The 16,836-nt window shown below is 34.3% G+C and overlaps 1 protein-coding gene and 1 long non-coding RNA gene across 9 annotated transcripts in view; one reads left to right on the forward strand and one right to left on the reverse strand.

Annotated features, from left to right (window-relative positions):
• NAALADL2 (N-acetylated alpha-linked acidic dipeptidase like 2) overlaps positions 1-16,836 on the forward strand; it is a 1,419,153-nt gene that overhangs the window by 823,509 nt on the left and 578,808 nt on the right. The window lies entirely within an intron of this gene.
• Positions 10,590-15,900, reverse strand: LOC130455896 (uncharacterized). Its single transcript, XR_008914151.1, has 3 exons — positions 15,524-15,900; positions 14,178-14,240; positions 10,590-11,345 (listed from the first exon to the last, which is right to left on the reverse strand). It is a non-coding gene; the product is annotated as an uncharacterized LOC130455896 (long non-coding RNA).

Raw genomic sequence — 16,836 nt, forward strand, 5'->3', positions numbered from 1 at the left:
GTTTTTCACATGAATGATTTTCCCCCTGCCATTTAAGGCAAATAAAATGTCCACACAGAAAAAGGGTAGTGCCTAATATATGTATAAACATACATTTATATAAGCCTTTTAAAATTTGGGGCCTCTGGAGAAGTGATGGACTCTAAATGCAGATCAAGGCATATTGTTTTTCACTTCATTTTCTTTGTGGATTTCATTTCATGTGTGTTCCACAACATGAATTATATGGAATTATGTTTTGCATGACTGAACTTACTGTCTCAGCAGGGCCGAAGGGGAAAGAGAATTCAGAACTTGAAATTTTAGAAAGTGAAAACAAAAAATTGTTTTTATATACAATTGGGAAAAATAAATGTATTATTGGGGAAAATATTGATCTCAACAATCACCTTTCACCTTTTCTTTGTCCTATGGATATTATATAGTCTGCCATTCACTACAGGCACCAATACTTATAGGTTTTATGATAACACCTCCAGTCTCATAGTATAAATTTCCTGGGTTGAAATGTGATTTCCAGTTATTCTTTTCTATATCAGAACCACAGAACTTGATAATTAAAAGGATCCTCTGTGGTCTTTTAATCTAGCTTATATGGAGATTCTGTAAGAAAGACATTAGCTTTATTACTTGGTTTTAGTTATTCTGAAGAGTTAAAGATAATTTATTTGGCTATTCAAAAATGATCTTGACTTTTGCTTATTGATGCTTACTTTCCTCAAATATCTTTCTCTGCCAAATAAAAATATCCAACATTTGTATAATGCTTAACTTTCCTCATAACCATCTTGTCAGGCAGATAGTAAAAGGAGTATTGTTTGAATTTGACTCCTTATTGCTTTGAGAATCAAAAATAAACTCTTTCTAATTGACTTTTTGAGCACTTTACAACCTGACACCAACCTATATTTTCAGCCTTCTTATGTACCATATAATCCCTTTTTGAATTCTGCTATCCAGTCAAAATGCCCTTTTCTCTGTTGCCATTATGTCCTTCCAGCTCCTATTCCTGTTCCTTTACAATAGCCATCCCCAAAGCATGGAAAACTCTCTTCTTCTCATGTCTGACTTATAGAATCCTTTAAATCTTTCATGATTCAGCTCTTTCTACTTGAAGCCTTTCCAGAGCCTACCAACTACTTAAAGGCATTACTTTGTATTAAACTACCTTCTGCTTATCTTATTTTCATTATTAACATAATGAATTATATATAATGACTAATATTAATTAGATATGAATGCAATTATATCAATATATTGCATATTCATTATATGGGTAATATGATAAATATACATTATACATATAATGAATATAAGATTGTTAGTGCTTTGAGTATAGGGATTGTCCCTTTGTGTATGTATGTATGTGTGATTGGTATCTCTAGATACTTGGCACATAGTAGGTAGGCACTTAAAAAATGTATGTATTAACAAGTTAGCTGATACAGATTATACATTATATAGATGAGCAACGTGGAGCTCAGAGAGTTTAAGTGATTTTCCAAGATAGCTAATATGCATCAGAGGTGGGATTCAAAAATACATCTCCTGAGTATAAAACCAGTCATTTGTTCCATTATGTCCTTGCTGTTTTCTCAAACTCAGTCAAGTAGACTTATTCTGGAATTGCATATACAGTATTGACATTGAAAGAATGGTCTGTCTCTTTCTGGTTCAGTATTTCCTTATTACACAGAAAAATACTTTTTTTTTCAATATTGTATTTTAGGGAACAATGCAGAAAAATCTTAGTTATATTGTAGAATATTTGACATGATTGTGGACTTGTGTCTTTTTGCAAATAATTGATGTTATATGGTATTTCATTGTTATGTTAGAATTTTATTATGAATCTGGTTCTGAAGGGTTTTTTTTTTCTTTTAGAAATTCATTAATGATTTCTTCATTGACTTCCTCTAAAACTGAGTTGTTTAAATTCTCTATATTTCTTGTTCTGTTAACCTGAATATTCTTTTAGTTTTGTAAATATTTATTTCATTGAAGTTGTTGGTTTTATTGGCATATATTTGCACAAAATAGTTAATAATAATATCCTTGATTTCCTCTTCATTTGGGGTGGTGTCCTTTTACATTTCTGATATTAGTAATATGTTTTTCTCTTTTCTTCTCTTTCAATCAAATTAGCTAATTTGGTTGTTGTTCTGTTGTTCAGTCATGTTTGACTCTTCATGATGCCATGGGGTTTTCTCGGCAAAGATACTAGAGTAAGTGGTTTGTGATTTCTTTCCCTAGTGGATTAAAGCAAACACAGATTAAATGATTTGCCTATGTTCACACAGCTAATGAGTGTCACAAGATGAATTTGAATTTAGTTCTTCCTGTCTCTAGGTCAAGAACTCTATCCCTTGAAAAATCTGACTGCCTCAAATTAGCTAATAGTTTATATTTTTTATTTTTTCTAAAATACCTCCTAGTTTTATATATAAATATATTATATCTATGTATGTAAATATGTCTATAGTATATAACATATAAAATGATACATAATATATAATCATTTATACATGAGATATAAATACATTTATAAATATTTAACATAAAATTCTATAATAAATTTACATAATAATATATAAATTTAGTGGTTTTGGTTTTTGTTTTGAATTTTGTCAATCTCATTTTTTATTTTCTGTATATTTATTCTGGTATTTAATTGTCAGTTGTCTGATATTTAATTTGTTTATTTTCTAGTATTTTTAATCATGCTTTCAATTTAATAGATGTTTTCTCTTTTTTAATAAGAGTTAAAATAAACATTTCCCCTGAAGGATTGCTTTGGCAGCAACTCTAAAATTTTGTTATATTGTCTCATTTTTTTGTCATTCATTATCTTCAATAACATTATCAATCATTTCTATAATTTGTTCTTTGACTTGCCATTTGTTTAGGTTTAAGTTATTTCATCTCTCATTGATTTCAATACTTTTTAAATTGTGTTTTACATATATAGTTTTATTTTATAATGATGAAAAAGGATGAATAAAATTGTAAATTATATATAAAATTATTTTTGCCTTTTTGCATTCATTTATGAGGTTTTTATGTCCATATATATAAATATATCTATAAATTTTTGTGAGGGTGTCACTATTAATTAAGAAAGTGGAAATTAAAGCAAATCTGAGATTTTACCTAACACCCACCAGACTGGCAAAGCTTTTAAAAAAATGAGAAACGGTAATTGTTAGAGGGGCTTTGGAACAACAGGCATATTAATACACTATTGATGAAGCTATGGATGGCTACAAACATTCCGGAAAGCAGTTAAGCATCACACACAAAAAGTCACTATGTGTGTGTGCCCTAATTTCCAGTCTTTAATCCACTTTTATAACTATATAGAAAAAGATCAGAGAAAAAAAGGTCTTAAATGTGCACAGATATTTCTAGCACTGCTTTTTGTGGTGTCAAAAACCTGTAATTTAAATGGATACCACAGAATACAGTTATACTGAATAAGTTAAGACATATAAATGTGATAGAATGCTATTGTGTTGTAAGAAGTAAAGACATTGATGATTTCAGAGAGACATGAAAGGACTTAGATGAATTAAGGAATAAACTGATGAAGAATGAAATTAGGAAAACCAGGGTTAGGACATTTAGAATAACAACAATGAATAAATAACAAGTAAATAGGCAGCTGGCAGCAATATAAATTAGAATGAGGAAGACCCAAGTTCTATGTGGCCTCGGGCACTTATGACCTATGTAACCCTGGCCAAGTGGCTTCACTTCCTCTGATTCATCAGTTTTTTCATCTTTAAAAGAATATCATCACTTACCTAGTGGAATTATTGTGAGGATCAAATAAGATAATATTTGTTTTTTTTTTAAGAAATTAGCGCAGTACCAGGCACAAAATAAGCATTATATACATATTTTTCTATCTCCCCAATAAAAGTTTGAAAATTATAAGAACTGTAATCAATACAGTGACCAGCCATGATGCCAGAGAATCAACATTGAAACATATTGTATACCTCCTATCAGATAGACTTAAGGATCAAAATGAGATGTATGTGTATGTCTGGATAGATCTATCATGAATGTGTATATGTTTGCATATGCATGCTTATATATGTTATATATATAATATTTATATAACATATTGTTGCATATCTATGATAATTTGCACATAACCAATAATGGAATTTGGTGAGCTTGACTTTGTATATTTATTAAAAGGAATTTGTTTTTTCTCTCTTTTTTCAATGGGGGATAGTTGGAAAGAGAGAAAATAAATTTCCATTGATAATAAAACATAAAGAGTTGGGAGTGTTGCTACAGATGCAGAATATAGCATGTATCTTCAGATGAAGTCACTATATTATGTGTTTTGTTTAATTGTTTTATTCATTATCAGAGACTAGTAATAGAGTGTATACAGGTAATGTGAAAATGTTCATAATGTGAATATAAAACTCATCAATAAAGTTTTTTTCTTTTTTTAAATGGATTTTATAATTTCCTTGAGTTCTGCTTTGCTCTCTCATGATGTAATGGTGATTCTGGCATCTCAAAATCAGGGCACAAGCTCTTCAAGACCCACCAAGCTGTAAATGTTTCAGGAATGGGACTGGTGATATAATTACATCTATAGCTCCAATTTCAGATTTTGGACTATAATCTAACATTTATTCATTTTAATGAATCTTAAAATTAGGCAATTTAGCAAAGTAATAGTACTCAGATGATCTCTAAATATCTGTTAAATAATTTGGGTTGCTCTCAGAAGTTCTTGTGACCATAATTTTCTCTGCTAGAGCTAGAGTATGGCAAAGTTTTGCTCATAGAAAATAGATGGCTAAATTAATTGAATGATTAACGTTAATAGGGGCATAAAGTGATGTCTTAAACTTGGGTTCAAAAATCAACTTGCCAAGTACAAGGTGAAGGAGGCATGTCTAGATAGGAGTTTGTCTGAAAATATGTGGCTTTTCTAGTGGACTCCATGGTCCATAGGAGTCAGTGCTGTGATATGGCAGGCAAGGAAATTAATTCAGTCTTAGACTCCATAAAAATAGGTGTAAAGTCCAGGACTTGTTTCAGCCATGTCTGACTCCATTTGGGCTTTTCTTGACAAAGGTATTGAATGGTCTGCCATTTCCTTTTCCTGTTCATTTTACAGATGAGGAAACTTTGGCAAACAGATTACCTGGAATCACACAACTAATATCTGTCTGAGGCCACATTTGAACCCATGTCTTCTGGAATCCAGACCTGGCACTCTATCCAGTGTGCCAACTAGTTGCCCAACATCTAAGACTACAAAGATGCTATTGTGATCAGCATTGATCACAGACCCCATCTGAAATACTTGGGTTCGTTTTGAAGTGTACCACATTTTATTAAGAGCATTGATGACCTGGAATGTTTATGAAGGAGGGCAACAAGAGCTTAACACGTGCCTGGCACATAGTAATGTTTAATAAATGATTGTTGACTGAGTACGTTCATGCCATGTAAAGATCAGCTGATGGCCTTGGAGAAAAGAAAGTTGAAAAGTTGAGAGGATAAGGGCATGACAGCTATCTTTTAGTATTTGAGGGACCATCTTTCACAAGGATTAGACTCATACTGATTATCCCCAGAGGGCCAAGTTCTTCAGAAGTACAACCTTGTCAAAGCAGCAAAAATGGAAACATACTTGATAATAATAAAAAGAACTAAAAATAAGCATTTAAAAAATACTTCAATCTATAAATTACAGCTGTCCAAAAGTGGATTTTGTTGCTTTATGGTCTGATATATATTTATAGATAGATAGACAGACAGACAGGTACATAGACAGGTACATAGATAGGTAGATAGATAGGTAGGTCGATAGATAGACAGATAGGTAGTTAGATAGGTAGATAGGTAGATAGATAGACAGACAGACAGACAAGTAGATAGATAGGTAGATATGTATGTATGTATGTATGTATGTATGTATATCAGCCCAGCTTCCTACATAACCAATCTCACTGTTAAGGACTTAGGATCATGTTATAAAGAGCTCGTAATATCCTTTACAGATTTTGAATATTTATCTGTTAATAACTATGGGTGTGAAACCAATGGCCACTGGTAGTTAGATGTAAAAATATATTCTTTGTGGTAATTTAACTCAAATTAAGAAAAAGAGCTCTGTACAACTTTTAAAAAATGAAAATTAGTTATGGTTGTTTATATAAAATATATTTGGCCGACTTATCTTTATAAATAAAATACATATTTTAAAAACTGACACTTTATCATTAGATTATAAACTCGAGGACAAAGACTTTTTCATGATACTTAGCATTATAATTTACACATTACATGAATTTCAATCATCAAGTATGTATTATGGGCTTCCTCTGTTACAGATATTGAGGTAGATGTGGAGAATAAAAAGAGAAAACTGAATCCTTGTAATCAAGGAGCTCACTTTCCATTGGTGGAGACATGAACCTATTTGTGTATGTACAAATTGTATTAAAAAAAACCATCTTTATTTTGTGGAGTAAAATCCCAATAACTGGGAGAATTTGTAAAGCCCTCTTGTAGAGGTTTGTCTTAGAGTTGAGTTTGGAAACATAAGGAAAAGTATTTGTTAATCTGATGAATGAATGAATTATAAATATCATGACAGCATTTTTGTCCTACTTTGAGAATATCATAAATTACATATGTGAATATTCATCTTTATATGGTTTCTTATTTAAGATAGTCAATCTTTAAAATGTTCAATTTCCATAAGAAATCCTTGGGAAAATAGGAAGGGACTGACCTTTCCATTTTCAAGCCCACATCATTGGGCTTGGAATTCACCATCTCCCTTTTAAGTTGAACTTTTTTTTTTTTAATTTTTGCAGTCACCTCCTTTCAGCTATTTATATTTTGAAGCAACAAGAGTTGGAATTAATTGCCTGTTTTGTTCAAATGCCAGTTAGTGATTTATTTTTGATAAGCCTATCTGTGCTCTTGGTGCTTTAAGAAAGTTGAATTATTGTTTATCATCTGTCTTCTCCATCCATCCCTTGAAAAGTAAGGAGCCAGATGTTTTGGGAAATGGGGGAAGGACGATATCAAGGAGGAGTTAAAAATAAAAACAAAACAAAATAAAACCCCCCTTGCTATCCCCAGAGTCTTCAAAAGAGGTAAACAAATACAATCTTGGGCTAGGATAGAAATAGCTGGATGAGGAAGATTACAGATCTGTTTTTGTTCATTTTCACAGTATTCGTGTTTGGCATGCCTCTGAACCCCAAACCAGATTGATAGAGTGCTCACACTGGCCAGCAGAAACTCTACTTCATATAAACACATTCTTTGTTTATGAAAGCCCTAACCTTCAGAAACTGGCTCAATAGCCTGGGCTTTATTATACATTAATCTGAGTTCCTATAAATAAGAGTTCTTTCTTTTTTTTTTTTTTACATAAAACCATACACTGTGTAAATACTGTGGTGTATTTTTGGTTGATTCATGAGATCTGCTTGCATTTTCCTTAGAGGTGGCTTGATTCTCCTCATACCCTGAATTTACCAGGCAACTCACATCTCTACTTTTCTTCGCACTATATAGGCCCAACTGTTTACATTTTCATTGGAAATATATGACAACAACAACAAAATATCCTCAGCTATAGTCAGGTTGTTGTTTTTTTTTTTTTAATGAAAAAATTCTTCTGGATAGGACTATAAGTGAAATTGAAAACCCTGGGCTGCCTTGTTAGCATATAAGCAAGTCTGATGCAAATATACATAATGTTCTTTCAGAGGGGAAAATGTTGGAATAAATGGGATTCTCTTTAAATAGAATGACTTCTTGTTGGCTAATTTCCATGACACAATGACATTTCAGTATATCCTTCATGCAAGAATAACTTCAGTGCTACTTTATAATCATCATTTTCAAAGATAACTGAAATGCTATGTGTTCTGCCCCTCACCCTGCCAATACTCTGTCATTGGTACAAATCTTAACTTAGAGTTTATTTTGTAAGATGTTTTCTTTTATACTTTCATTTATCTATTCAAAACTATTCTAGGAAGACATAGAAAAATAGTATTCTCAGTTTTATTATGGACTCCCCTATCCCTAACAGCCTTTCTCTCTTATTCTTCCTTCTAATTTAATCCATATGAAGCTTTACCCCTGGTAAATATCATTTAAAAAAGTATATTACATTACAACTGTGGTCATTTTCATAATTTTAAATATAATTATTGATTTCTTGCCATAGGACATAAGCAAAATAAATCAAATGATAAGTTTAATGGTGAGATTGTGATTATACCCTTTAGTTCTTTAGATAGCAATAAAGGCAAACATAAAACAACTCTTTATAATTCTTTATAATGATGTCTTTCAAGTTTGTCTGGCTTTATTTCTTTAGGAATCTTTTCTTACCTACCTCTAAGTTCGAGAACTAACATGGTCCACTGTTTGAGATGCTCTGATAGCTACTGACATCTGACCCTCGACAAGTTACTTAACTTTTCAGTGCTTTAAACAGTCCTGTTAGACAGCAAGTCTCAACCCTTTGGCAGATGTCTTGGATATCTTTGGGAGTCCAGTAAAGCTTATGGACTTGTCATCAGCATAGTGTTTTTAAACAATTGAAGAAAATGTGAAATTTCAGGTAGAAATTATGACAAATAAAAGTATGATTTTTTTCCTCCTCATCTCTTTTAGATGTATAAACTCCAGGTTAACAATGTCTGTTCTGTGCATGTACAAAAGAGAGAAGGTACCAAACAACAATGAGAAAGGAAGTTCCTTACCCATGAAATCACAGATTTAGTCAATAGGAAACAGACAAATGTCCTTCCAGGCCCATTGTGTGGTCATTAAGGTTTGCAGGTAAAATAATTACAAACAAAATCAGATCCAGTTTCAGTTAGAATCGTTCCTCCTACTTTGAATGTCTAAGGCTAGCCTGGGCTGAGTTCCCATTAGGCCAGATCCAAAAATAACTTTGCTACAGTTTGGCTAGAGAGACTATAAAATCAAGGTTATTTCAGCCTTTGGCACCATCTTGAGAGGGTGTTGCCATGGGACGTGCATGTTCCTTTCCAATTCTATCATTCACAGCTCTTTTAAATGGCATTTACTTCTCCAAAAATAATAGAAAAGGGAACAGGTCTTCTTTCTTTGTTCTTTTTGTGCTTTTTGATTGCCTGAGAGTTGTTGTAACTTTTTATTTAGTTTTAAAGTTTATTTTGAATGTATTTTGATGCTCCTCTATCCAGGAAATTAGTCTGAGCATTTCTAAGCATTGTAATTTAATATGGAAATATAGTTATTCATTTTTTATAACTTACCAAAAACAGTCTTCTAGCCAACCCAGCTATATGATGCCATGTTGGAAGGGCAAGTAATGAACAGAAATTGCTTGGTATTTCCTGTGGTTCCTTCAAAATGGAATTTTATCATTTAAGCGTAAGAGATAAGAACTGTGATTTCATTAGTAGAGTGAATTCTTAGGAGAGGAAACTCCCTCTTATTAATGCAAGTCTTAGAAGAGACCTAGATTATTGAGAAATTAAATGCACTGCCCAAGGTCACACAGGTAGTACCAGGTAGAACTTGAACCGAGGTCTTCCTGATTTTAAAGACTATCTCTCATTCCTCTCATGTAGGACCATAGTGTTGTTGAAAATATGGTGACTTGGTACCAGGATATCTGGGTTCTGGAATCATTTCAGCCTATGAAATTAGTATATTTTTCAAGTAGTTAAAGACTACGTAACCTAGGAAATGCACATATGAACTTATTTCTGAATATATTAAAAAAATTAAAGAAATCAGGATTAATATATAGGAAATGGATTATAGGATTAAAAAGAAATTTCATTTGATTTCTTAGTTTCTCCATTTCTTTTACTTTTGACTTAATTAAAAAAAATTTTTATATATATTTAGAGGAGATATCCAGAAGTATTTTTTGAGGAAAGGTGTTTTTTTTTGCCTTGATTAATTATGGTTTATTCATTTTCAAGAAGTGTATGTTTCTCTTACTTGGCAATAAGACGATCAGTAGAAAAAGGTTGGGGTTACTAAGAATGATAAAGGATTATATAGGGCAATGTGGGTGCTGTGAATATAAACTTTGCTAAATAATCATTGGGTTGACAGAGTGAAAATTCAGTGTCTAATTGCAAGTCTAAATTACAATACTTGCAGTCCTTTAGTTTTTCTCTATACAAAATAGGTATCATAACTAAAGTCCAGGTTGAATGTAATGGGTAGTGTCTAATTCTCCCAGATGTCGTTAGTGCAAATGAGATCATGAGGCGTAGATGCCCTGTGCATTATAATTATGTGTTTCAAATCTTCACTGGCTTTACCTTAAAGGTCAGCATAGGCTGCAGCCAGGACTGGGCAATTGGAAAATATTCCAACTGCTAATGTTACTATTTTAGTAATGATGATATGAATAATTTATATTTGTACGGACATTTAAATATTTTCAGAGTCTTAAAAGGAGAATTATTTGGGGGGCTTTCATCCAGTTTATGGAGGCAAAACTTGGGAAAATTAAAGGAGTTTATTAAAAGTACATCAAGGTAGCAACACATAGTAGAGATCAGTGAGAGTTTCAAGATGAGGCAGCTTTTATTGATAACTTTCATCATGAAATAAGGACAATTCAGATGGTTACATGTCAGTAACGGGGTTGGCTCCTTCCATCGTGAGTTCCTCTCCAACGTACGAGTACCTGACAATTTGCTGGTAGGGGCACAAATATCACTGGCAGGATACACGACAAAGTAGATAATGAAAAAAGCTGTCTTCGCCAACACTGACAACAGCTCTGGGAACAATGGGTCACAGAGTCAACATAACTTTCAATAAAAACACATTCACATATGTTAGCTCTTTGAATCTTTCCATTACTGTGAGATGAGCATCAGCAGCACAATTTCACTGGTGAAAAAACTTGAGATTCGGGGATCAACTTGCATACCAGAAGGAAGCAGCAGGATTCAAACACAGAATATCAGACTCTAAGAGGGGTGACCTTTCATGGTCTTCTTGAAATGAATCTTGCCTAAAATGAGTGGTGAATTGTGGCCACATGGCTCTGCTCTCTGAATAGAACGCTGTATGATCTGAGATACAGTTCGGGTTTATCCGTCAACGCCATTGTGAAACCCAGCCTTCCTCTTTGGAGCGGTCATTGGATTTCTGGAGAATTTGTTGTTTCCAGTGTCTAGGAAGCACCCCCAAATCCTATGGAGAGGAAGCCTGTGAAATAAGGTGATGTTTCCATGTAGAGAACATGCCTGTCTGTTCACGTCCTATAGATCCTTCTCTCTCTAAGATAAATGCCATCCCTCTGTGCACCAACACTGGGGGAAAGACAGGAGAGAGCAGGGTTGTCAAGAGGGACTCGGGTGGGGTGTGCATTGTAAAGCCAAACACTGTGGATACTATTATTATTATTTATTATTCTGTTATGCTGGATCCGTCCTCAGAGCAGAATGTAAAGTGGTCCTAGCATCTGTAAAATGGAGATGAAATGGCACAGGGCATAAGGTGACGAATATTGCAAATGGAATCTAAAGGCTGGGGCTCAAATTCTACTTCTAATGTGGCTTGTGAGACCCCGGGCAAATAAACTCCCCTCCCTGGGCTTCGATGTCCTTGTCTTTGAACTCTATGGGCTTCAGACTCCGTGGCCTCCAAGCTTTTCCCCAGCTCTGAATCCTATAACTCTAGATAACCTCCCAGGCCTATTCCAGGCTTAAATTTTTGTAGGTGTCATATCAGTCGTTCATTAAGTCATCATACCCTGAATCCTATCCATATGCTAGAAATTATCGTAAAATAACTCTGAAGAAGTCACATACACTGGTATCAGTTCAGTTCAAATTATCATAAAGTTTTTCTTTGTATAAAGACTATACTAGGGGCAGCTGGGTGGCTCAGTGGATTGAGAGTCAGGCCTAGAGATGGGAGGTCCTAGGTTTAAATCTGGCCTCAGACCCTTCCCAGCTGTGTGACCCTGGGCAAGTCACTTGACCCCCATTGCCTAGCCCTTGCCATTCTTCTGCCTTGGAACCAATACAGAGTATCGATTCTAAGATGGAAGGTAAGGGTTTAAAAAAATAAAAATAAATAAAAATGAAGACTATACTATATCCCCGTCTGACCATGCACAGCTCAAGGCATTTTCAATGAAAGGTGATTTTGATGTTATCAATTAACAACTTTATTTTGTGTTTTACGGTCATTCCTTTTCTCTAATACCAACCATATTTCCATGTTTCCCTTTCTGGTTGCAGATGAGGTGCTGGTCTACTTTAGTAGGAGGAATTTTCATATTGGAAGTTCCTTATACCAATAAATTTCCAAGTCACCTAAAACCTGCCTTGGCTATTACCTAGCCCCATTGGCTGTTTAAGCTTGTTCGGTCCTTACTTCCAAGACTATGCAATAGTGAGAGAAGAAAGAAGAAAGAAGTGTAAGCAGATGGAAAAACATCTGTGACCTAGATCGGTGGATAGAAGGGACCATTTTAAAACATGCCCCTCTTTTAAGCTCCTCCATTAGTTGTAAACTCCATGAGGACAGAGATGATTAGCATAGTGCCTGGCACATAATAGATGCTTAATAAGTGATGAATGACCAACTAAGGCCTCTGGAGGTTAAATCCAAAGTTACACAAGTTGTAAGTAGCCCAAATTCAAATTTAAGACTAATTTAAAGAAAAAAAAAACTGTACCATTCAGATTCCTGATAGGTCTCAGATTATGTCATGATTAAATTCTGTTTGGAATTAGATGAACTCTTTGGTTCTGCCCTCCGTTCTTCTTCCTTTATTATTGGTGATAGCTCAGAATCCTTTTGGAAATGTCTTTTTTTTTTTTTGGACAATTTAAGAATTGAAATGTGTCTAGTTGGACCAGCAGGCTGAGCTAATCTGGATAATTAGAAAGCATTTCATAAAATGATACTGATGGCCGTGGAAGTATTTTCTTATTTCCCTGAAGTCCCTGTTTTCTTCCTCTGTGCATACAGCAAAGGTGAAGCCTCTAAATGATAGCATATTCAAATTTTACAATAAACAATGTACTTTTCACCTCAAAATCGGTCGTCTTTTCTCACTCCCTTTGGCATTTTACCTTTTCCTCTTTGTTTGACTCCATACCATTCTGTCTATCAGTAACCAGCCATCTGAACAGATTGATTTCAATACATTATATAAAATGGAGTGTATTAGCAGATGGCCATCTAATGCTTTATGCAAATAGCTATGTAATGAAGTATGATTTGATAAAACAGATCCCTCTCCTGGGCACTGTTTTTTTTTTTCTTTTTCTGACCATGAAGGCAGGTGGTCTTGGGTAGTGATTATATTTCAGTCCAGCTCCTGTAGATACCTGCTTCTGTGCTATAGGAAATAGCATTCCTATAACTGTCACCATGAGTCAGTTTCACAGAAATAAATATAACCTAAAATGAATAGCAACTGTGGTGTGGATTCCCTCAAGTTTTAATGACCTCTTGCTTACATCATTGAAAATGCCGTCTGTAATTTGTTTTCATATTCTATGACAAAATTAATGTACGTGCACTCTTTGACAGAGCTGAGTATTCATACCAATGGACTGAAAGTCCATTGGCTCAGACCTGTGATTTCATCCACATGGGGAATTCCCATTGAGGAAATGCTTCCCCTAATGGAGGTCAATACTTGCTGTACAACTTGAGATCTTAGAGAGTCTCCTGAAGCACTGCGATGATGGGCGACTTGCCTAGTGTTACGTATTCAGTGTGGATGTAGGAGACGGGACCTAAATACAGATCATGCATACTCCAACGCTAGCCTCTATCTAGTATCCTTTCTGCCTCTTTTAAGACTTAAAACTTTAAAAACAAACCTATGTTCTGATTATTGAGTAAAAATTATCCATAGACTAATTAAGGAGCAAAAGGAGTGATGCCATTTTCATCAAGACTATTTAGTGCCATAGGAAGATCGCTAGATAGAGACGTTGAGTTCTAGATGCAGCACCCAGGTCTCTTAGCTCTAAGATCCTAGACCCATTGGTTCATTTGCTTTGGAGTACGTTCTTTCTGTGAGGAGTGGGATAGGAAGACAGTTAGAGGAGTGGTTTGGGTTTTTTTCCTAGTAAATTTGCTTATCCTGGAATACAGCAGAAATGAGTCGATCTTACCATAGGCTTCTTGGAATGGAATGCGTTTCTTCTGATTATTTAGTCTATTAATATATTCGGCACCTGTGGGAACAGTGGATCATCAAGTAGGGAACGTGTTAATCAAAAGGCTTCCTATGTTTCGGCACTATCCAAGTTTATGTCATTGCATTAGAGGGCAGAGCAGATGAAATTGAAGACTTGTAATGTACTACTGATTGGATTAACTTGTCCATTTTGTGTAGCCTGCTTGAAGACTTATTTTAGATAAATTAAGAAGATTAAATTTGAAGAGTGACCTTTGACAATTATTCTTCCTAGGGGGAAAAAAAAGGACTCTGTGCTCCAATGCTGCTAACAGTATATTTAGTATTCTTGTGCAGGAGTCCCGCTCTCTTTCTCTGAAACCTTATTAGCCTCTCCTGCCATGATGTAGTCTTTATTTTGCTAAATCACATTTCTTCCCTCAAGAATATGTTCTTAAGTGTTTCATCCTAGTGATGCCTGATAGCACATTTTTTTAACAGTCAAGGTGCCTACTGTGAAACAGATTTTCTTTACTGTTAAAGGGAAATGGAACTGCTCTATACAAATGTAGAAAAGGTAAAGGTTTTCCATTGGTTTTCTGTGGTATTTCTTTGTATCTTCACATAGTCTAGCATAAGGTGCTTTCAAAAAATAATTTTCTGCATTAGTGTGCTCAGTGGTTATCAATGGGTTGATCTGCTTCTTAGAAACAGAAGGTGAGAAATAAGGACCTTAAATCCTGCAGTTAACAAGTAATCCTCCTGTGATTCTTTCTTGCTAGACACAGGAAAATCATAGAATCACAGGAAAAAGATGTCTGGCAATGATTCAATAACCATTTACTAATAGTTATTAATTGTTATAAAATTGTTATATCCTGTGTTATAAAAATTGTTATGAATTGTTATAAAGTTATTAATTGTTATAAAAATCGTTATATTAATTGTTATATATATTACTTCCAAGACTGTGAGCTCCTTAAGAGCAAGGACTCTTTTTTCCTTTCTTCTGATTCTCAAGCTTTAGCCTGGTGTCTGAAATGCGGTAGATGCTTAATATATATTGTAGACTGAAAGCTGAGTTGAGTTTGTAAAGACCAAAAAACAAAACTTAGTCCTGGCTATCAAAGAGTTAATTAATCTCTGTTTAGTTAATTTATCCAACTGTAAAAATTGGAGTTGTATATTATGGTTTAAAATTTTTCCTCTTAAAAAATAAAAACTCTTCCTTTTCCCTCCCCTTTAAATAGACAACCATTTCCACCATTTCCATGAATTATCCTTGAAAGCAGTTACTTAGTTTTCTCCTTAATATTTTTTCCTCTGGGTTAAGACAATTACCTTTAAATGGTTTTCCCACAGATCTTGCTTTCTAATCCTTTAATTACTTCATTTTATAATATTTTCTCCAGTCATACAACTTGCTCCCTTCTGTCAACCAATCATAAAACCTGTCCAGCCAGTAATTTTGGAGAGAGACATATACAATTGAGTTATGAATGTTTTTACCATTTGTCAAAGAAGAAAAATAAACGGTTCTGCATTTTTGAGCCTCTAAAGTCAATCTAATATACATAGTTATATCTAATCCGGAAATTAATCTTAATCTATATTATAGTTGAAATGGCACTGAGGACTAGAAGTTCTACAGCTGTAGCTTCATCTTCCACATGAGCTGTATGGTCACAGATTAGTCACATAACAATGCCTCATTTTTCTCATCTGTGAAAGTGAACACAATGAACTATGTCAGAGACTTATTGTAGGGATAAGTGAAGAAATGTCCACAAAGTGTTTTATAAACTTTCCAAGCTTAATTTTAATGTTAGTGATTCAGTTGTCAGCCCTACCTTAATATTTGTCTATCTGAAACCAGTTAAAGCAGAGATAAAAATAAATTCAAGAATCCAAATTAAACCTTTTCTTTTTACCTTGTATTTGCAATAGTTGATTTGCATGCAAAAACTCTGGCCCTGGATGTCTACCAAAGAAAGGCTTCTGACTTTCTAAAGTGGAAAGATAATTTTTGTACCCAGGTGGCTGCTCTCTCCCTTCCTCCCTCCAGTCTTTTCCTTTCTCCTTCCTCCTCTTGACAAATCTATATGCATACATAAGAGCATATATACCCATACCAATATACACACATATATTCTCCAGTGGGCATGTAGCAAAAACGTCCTTGTAACTATAATCTGTTTTCTCCACGGCGTTCTTCCACCAGTCATTTATAGTACACACTTGGCACTCACCCCAGTGCTAGGAAGACTCCATGCATCGCTTCCTCCAACCCTGACATTGGTGATGCTCTGTGGCTCATCCAGTAGCAGGTGTTGAACAGTGATATAAACAGCATTTTGTCTACCAAAGCCAAAACCATCCTGCTTCCAGTCTCAATTGGCCAATGGAACACTGATGCCAGAGTCACTTCCCAAGTCAGGTATCAGGCATGACAGTTCATTATGTTGCCTGCCAAACTACTGGCCCATTAAAACCCTTATTTTAAATATGAAGGCAGAATAAAAATTTCTGTCAAGCAAGTAACTTGTGATTTTATGTGACACATTCCTTCTGGTCTAGAAGATTTTTCTGTATTTGATAAATTAAAGGCAGGAGTTAAAATACAGCTAATTACTTTAACATCAAGCTTCTTTTTA

This window comes from Monodelphis domestica, chromosome 8, assembly GCF_027887165.1.
Source record: "Monodelphis domestica isolate mMonDom1 chromosome 8, mMonDom1.pri, whole genome shotgun sequence".
Lineage (NCBI taxonomy): Eukaryota > Metazoa > Chordata > Mammalia > Didelphimorphia > Didelphidae > Monodelphis > Monodelphis domestica.